The 6,876-nt window shown below is 38.3% G+C and overlaps 1 protein-coding gene across 2 annotated transcripts in view; it reads left to right on the top strand.

Annotated features, from left to right (window-relative positions):
* Nucleotides 1–4,519: 4,519 nt before the first annotated feature.
* Nucleotides 4,520–6,876, top strand: part of elfn2b (extracellular leucine-rich repeat and fibronectin type III domain containing 2b) — a 130,773-nt gene continuing 128,416 nt past the window's right edge. For both annotated transcript variants that reach the window (XM_077212912.1, XM_077212913.1), the window contains exon 1: nucleotides 4,520–4,666. The gene's annotated coding sequence lies outside the window, so the exon portion shown is untranslated. The remainder of the gene's footprint in view (nucleotides 4,667–6,876) is intronic.

Genomic DNA, 6,876 nt, shown 5'->3' with positions numbered 1-6,876 from the left:
AAATCAAAAGTGTTTTGTTTGTTTTCTTTACCATTTTTCTCTTTTACACAGACCCTGCACACTCCCATGTGGTCCTCTAGAAACAAACGCATTCAGCTTCTGCTTACTTTTTAATATAATCAAAAACATCTGAACCAATTTTTCTGATTCTCCCGTTCTCAGATGATGATATTCACACATCAGACGTCTTAGCTTGTTCCCTTAATTTTTCAGATGCACTAGCTTGTCTTGTGTGTCTTTGCTCATTGCTAATTATGTCTTCCCATTCTTCTGACAACTAACAGCATTCATTAAAGACCAAACTTAGCATAGCTATTAAGTTTTATGATGAAACATTGGTGTGAATTTAACAGTGCCAGATGGAATGTGCTACTGATCATCCTGCAATAAGCAATGAGCAAGTAGAGCTAGCTAAATCCTTTTCATCCCCTCCTATGACTCTCGTCTTGGGTAATGGATGTGAGTTTCTTGTCTACTTATGTAGTTGTCAGGTTTTCTGTACACCAGAACCGGTCCTCAGTACCATGTTTCTTAAAGAGAAAAACAAGCACTCAGCGCAAATTCAGACAGATGGGGAGCGAGTGGTGTGAAATGGACTTGATACTTAAAATTTGCAAGTGTACTGAATCTGAGAAGGACATGCTTGTTGAATGGATGATAACAGAATGAACAAGTGATCGAGTGAGTTTTTGACCACAGCTGAAGCATGTAGTCTACAGCCTCTGCTACTCATCCCAGCATGTGTTCATTTATTCACGCCATAATTTATTCATCTTTTCTCCTCTACCATGGTCTCTATTTTCAAAGTGAATTTCAAAGTTCCTCTGTGAGAGACAGAAACATGATGTTCTTTCTCCAAGAGAGTCTTCTCATCACTTCTCGCTCAACACAAATAAAACCTCCATACATAACATCAGTATCGTACGTTTTTTAGTAGCTACTTTGTGGGCCCGTTTTACACATAGTTTGACCGCCAGTTACGAAAACACTGTGTCTGAGCCTCCGTTGCTCCGACTGATGGACGTGAGAGACTAGAGAGTGACAGTAATGGAGGGATGGAACGGGAGCGTGAGATAAGAAAGATCTGCCTTTTTTAAGCAGTGTCACACAATGTATCTTTTTGCTCTACCTTGGCTCATTGCTTGTCTCACTTCTGCGGCACGTTGCCATGGGAACACAGCTGCAGCACTTGAGTCATGAGTTGGGGAGGCTGGGGGTTGCTATTTAGTAAACACGTTCACATTTCTTCATTGGATTTAGCGAGTTGGATAAGAAAAAATGTGGCTTATACAGAACCTAAAGTCATAACTCTGCCAACGGTTTAAGCAAATGTGTTATTTTATACTTAGAAGCTTGAAATGTTCTCATCTTGGATGGTTTTACAAGTCAGCTCTCACAAGGGTCACTTTATAGTCATCCAACTCTCTGTATCTTTTTCTATTCATCTTATCCACCAACATGTTATTGGCAGGGTGGGCGGTTTGTTCCACTTTTTTGTTGTTGTTGTTGTTGTTATGCTGGTTAAAAGTCTCTTCACGTCTTGATAGCAATCACTAAGTTAAGTGGTCTAAATGCATTTATATGTATATGTCAATGGAAGGTGTAGGACCATAAAATGTTTGTCCAATCATTGCATTCGGTCCGAATATGTGCTTTGAGAAATGAGGTAGTTTAAAGCTGTCTCTCGTGGTGATTCGGATTGCTCCCTGCTGCGCACGTTCATGTGTTTGAAGGAGACGTGGCTTTGAAGACACTCTGAAGGGAGGGTGGGATCTCATGCTTTCAAAGCTAGCTCGATATTGCTAGCCACTCTTATCCTACCTTTTAGGGCTGGGCGGTATATCGAGTTTGTACAATATATTGATATTTTTTTAAACGATATGGAATGAGGTAATACCGTTTATATCCATACAGTAGTTTGATAGGTGCACATCTGAAAAATAGCAGATGACGCAGTGTGAGCTGCTGCAGTGAAAGTGCATAGTACAATTTGTCCTAAACATAAGTAACACAAACTTTGATGTCATCAACCGATCGGTCTGTGCAGCACCGGTTCAAGTCGAACAAGCCTATTTTTTCCGAAATAAGGTCCCATGAGCCAGAAGCGGAGGGGAGGGACTTAGGCTCTCTATAATCCTGAAATATACATATTGCTAAAATATTTGTTGTTGGAGACAATAAATGTGCCATATGTGGAATTTTAAACCGACAAGTATATTATTATGAAAGTGACCATTAGAATGGGGTAATCAAATGCAGGCTAATATAATTAGTTTGTGCTTTTGTTTTTATTTTCATTTTTAGTTTAGCCTTTTGTCATTTTAAAAACTATATTTTTGTTTTTAGATTGTAATGTTACAATGTTAGAATGTAATGTGATTTTAACCACCTTTTTGCACATAATATATTGCTTAGCCTACATTACATTCCCTATATTTGTTTCCATATCCTTCAATATCAACATTGTTTGGATATCATTGAGCAGGATGTGAAATAATTTTTTTTTTAAATAAATAAAGATTTTCTTTATCCAAATAGAAAAACTTAGAAAGTACTGAGATATATATATCATATATCGCCATTTAACCAAAAAATACAGAGATGTGATTTTTTGGCCATATCGCCCAGCCCTACTACCTTTAAGATTTCTTACACAGACTCAAGGCACAGTTTTTAAAGGGATAGTTCACCCAAAAATCATTTCCTCCCCCTTACGTCGGTTAAAACCTGTAAGAGTTTTTTTTTTTGTGATCAGTGTTTTTTTGTGTGTTTTTTTGGTTTGTTTTGTTTTATTGTTTGGACATAATCAGGTTATTTATTCTTCAGAATATATGTTGTGTTTCACAAAAGAAAGTAACTCATACAGGTTGGGAATAAGAAGTGATCACAGAATTTTCCTTATTTAAAAATAAAGGTTGTTTATTGTTGGTTCACAGAAAAACATTTAACATCCATGAAACCCTTCCATCCTGCATTGCAGCAAAAGGTTCTTTAAAGTGAAAAAGAGGTCCTTGAGGTTTTTAAAATGTTTTTTTTAAGGCTGGAACACACTACACAACTTTTAAAATCGGAAAAGATTTTAAAACACTAGGTATCATACACTTGGCGACCTTTTAAATTTACAGAGGAAAACCAGGGCATAATACACTAAATGACTGAGGAACTAACACTGCCAGAGTTTGAAAGTTATTACGGACATAACAAACTCACCTAGAAACAATTGCCTTGTTGCTAGGAGACTCATGACAAATAAAAACAATATGTTCTAAAATCGGCTTAAAATGTCAAACATGTTTGATATCCTCAGAATGGATGGAATTAAACTTTGAAGCTAAATAATTGGATTCTGTGACCATTACACACAACACAATTTTCTGTGAAATCTGTATACTCAAATCTGCAGACTGGCTCTGACTTTTGGCAACTATAGCGTCACCTTGTCCAGACTGTAAATTGGGGCAAAACTCTGGTTATCTAAAATGGTTATAAAATGGTTATCTGTGTTCACTAAAAGGTTCTTTAGGGAACCCGAAATAGTTATTCTATGGCAAAAACAAAAAACAAAACAAAAAAACATGGTACCTTTTTTTGAGGGTGTGGGTGAACTATACTACAACAACTGTGATCTTCTCCGTATCCTTCATGCTTTGATTAAGAGTCCAGAGTCCAGCCCTCAGCAGACCTGTTACACATTGCACATGGCATAATGCCTATTTTTAAACCAGAATATTTTGTCAACATATATATATATATATATATATATATAAACGGAAGCTTGAGCATGTTCACTTGACATGCAAGAATCAATGAGGTTCATTCTCTTGTTACGCAGCATGTTTGAGCTTCCGCAAAAACCAATGAGATTTGTTATTTTGCATCAAGCATATGGTTCAGCTTTTTATATTTGAATAAGAGGCTAAATTTAAACTGTTAATCATTGTAAAAAGCTATCAAATTTCTTCAGAACATTTTGACTAAACCGCTCGATTCATATGGATCTCTTTGTGAACTTGAAGCAACAAATTGGTAGTTGCTTGGACTGTCAATTGAGGGACAGAAATCTGTCAGATTTCATCTAAAAGATCTTTATTTGAGTTTTCAAGATAAACGAAAGTCTTACGGTTTGGAACGACGTGATGGTGAGTAGGCCTAGCCTATTTGAAAACAGTTTTTTTTTCTTTTTTGGATGAACTAACCCTTTAAGCGATCCATTTTGTAGTTTCCTGCGAGAACTGACCATTCGTGGAATTTGAGGATCCTCAAATGGTGCCTCAAGCTATTAAAAAAACAAACAAACAATATTAGCACATATCAACAGACAAGAATTTAAAACGGAAAATAATTTAGAGCAGCTTCTACCAGATGATAGTACTGTATACATGCAACACATTAGGTGAGAGGGTGGCTAGTTGGGAGGTGAGGGCAGATGATCTTTAAATTAAAAAGTGCTGGAATCTTCGTCTAACATAACAGGTGGCTGCATATTGCGGTTGGGATCACGCAGGAGTGGCATCATCCCAGTGTAGAGAGGTCTACCCCGATCTTCACTCTCTCACTCCCCCTCCCATCCTCATTCTGTATCTCTCACTGATCCCACAGTGTAGTAAAGCGGATAGGCAGCTAAACAAACAGCGAAATATTTTCAGAGAAGAAGACACTGACAGAGGTAAGAAACTTTTCTGTATTTATATCACCCAGATTTGCAATAGTCGATGTCAGACATGCCTGGGCGGAAAATATGGACCACCTCTTCACACTGTATCGGAGAGCAGGCATCGTAGTTGCCCAGACTGCGCATTGCTCTGAAGAGAAGCCACCTGCACCTGCCGCGACTCACACGCTTTATTTAGAAACCATGTAGAACCCGTCAACGCATTCACGCGTTTCTGGCGCAGCGCGTTTTCTGTCAGAATTTATGCGCCTCAAAGCGTGTATTTCAAGGCAGTCGTTGAAGCGCAAATATGTAGGTTTGAGAAGATTTTTCTCGTGAGTGTAAATCGTGTGGTGCCATATGAATGATCCTGCGTCTCCTCACATAGAATGTAGTTCACTGGGAGCTGGTCTTAATATACAGCCATGTAAAAAACATGGAGAGCTACTGCAGGAGGTGCACTTAGGGCGCACCGTTAGATCGCCACTAACAGATGTGCGGAGGGGATTTGGTATTAACATAGGCTACCATGGCGGGGTTTTGTTGGCGACGCGGGTGACACGGTTTCTGTTCACAGCAGCATTAAGACGATGGAAGGGCATGCTCCTTTAGTATTTCATAACTTTGGCATGATTATTTTCATCTCATGTATTATTCATTAGTATGTATGAAAGAATGTCAGAAAGCTTTGCATCTCAATGAACTGTGTGTTGTGGAATTACATTCACAGAGGATGTGCGTGTTTGTAAGGTTGAGAGATTGAAAAATAGCTATTGAACAATGATTAAGGTTTATTTTAATATGCATCGACAAGTAACGGTGTGGCACTGCCTTTGATTTGTCTCTATGAAGTTTCAGTAGCCTAAATTCCCTGAAAAAACCTGTTGGACATTTTTTTCACGTTTATATTTTTTCCCTATTGTTTCGTTTTATAAATGTATTATATTATAAATACAGGCTACATAACATTCAACATAAATGCACTTACATTTTATATAGTCATGCAGTGCGTTTTTATAATGCGCGCGCGCTCGCGCACTTATGTGTGTGTGGCCTGGTAAAGACACTAAGATGGCAAAATCCGAAATCCTTGTCCTTTTGGGGATTTTTTTTTTTTGGTCCCCGTGAGGAAAACAGCTTATACATCATAATAAGTGATGATTTTTGAAAATGTAAAAATGCAGAAAGTTTTTTGTGATGGATAGGTTTAGGATGGGATAGAATATACAGTTTGTACACTACAGTATAAAATTATTATGTCTCTGGAAAGTCCCCATAAATCATGAAAACACAAAGTGTGTGTGTGTGTGTGTGTGTGTGTATGTGTGTGTGTGCGTGTGCGTGCTTGCGCGTGCATTAGATACAAACCATATTTGTGCAATAAAGATACGGGTCACTAAGCAATCAGCTCGAATTGTCATCCGGTCTGGAGCAGCAGGTGTAATAATTTTTACAGTGTATCAGTCAGTTCATATCACAGTGTCTTCCGTCTCAATAGTGAAAAAAGTTTTAAAATTGCTAATCAATGGCAATAAATGGCTTGTGGAAGTGTTTATAGCAGAGTTTAGCAGGATTACAATCCCATTGGTTTGCACAGGTGGGTGCCACAGTGTTCGATCTCACTCTATCAATCATAGATTCTCTGAGTAATTAACTCAGTTCCTCAGTCACAGGAGCGCTATGTTTTCACAGACTGTCCAACAGCTATGGCTACAAAGGTCAAGCCACCAGCGTAGTGAAGTGGAGGACATTTTCAACATCACCCTGCAAGCTTCATGATGATCTGGTCTTTAAATGTTTAAATGGGGTTGATGCTGCTTGTTGTGTGGTGAAACCAGCGAAAGGAAGGAAATAGGCACTAGATGATGTTGTTCTTCTACACTTAATGCATCTTTCTCCTCACTGCACGGGAAAGGCAGTAATTATGATGCCAAGCTCAACTGTCCCTTTGTTCCAAATACGTCCCTAAAGATCGAATCCCTGCAGGCTTTCAATGTGCCTTTTAATTAGAGCCTTATAATGATATAAGAGAGACAGAGACTGAGGGAGAAAGTATGTGTGTTAAGGGGGAGGGGTGTTTTATATTCTGCTTCCCATTAATGACAATCACTTTGATTTAGTAATGAAGACTGTGGCTATTGGACCACAGGAATGGTGTGTGTGAAGTCAGAACTGTGCCTGTTTTGTAATAGATAATTTTAATCACATCTATCACACATTTTTCA

This window comes from Siphateles boraxobius, unplaced genomic scaffold, assembly GCF_051911475.1.
Source record: "Siphateles boraxobius isolate OS27281-9 unplaced genomic scaffold, OSU_SipBor_1 66, whole genome shotgun sequence".
In the NCBI taxonomy this organism is placed as follows: Eukaryota; Metazoa; Chordata; class Actinopteri; order Cypriniformes; family Leuciscidae; genus Siphateles; species Siphateles boraxobius.
The sequence above is the reverse complement of the archived record's forward strand: the minus strand, read 5'-3'. Positions and strand labels throughout refer to the sequence as shown.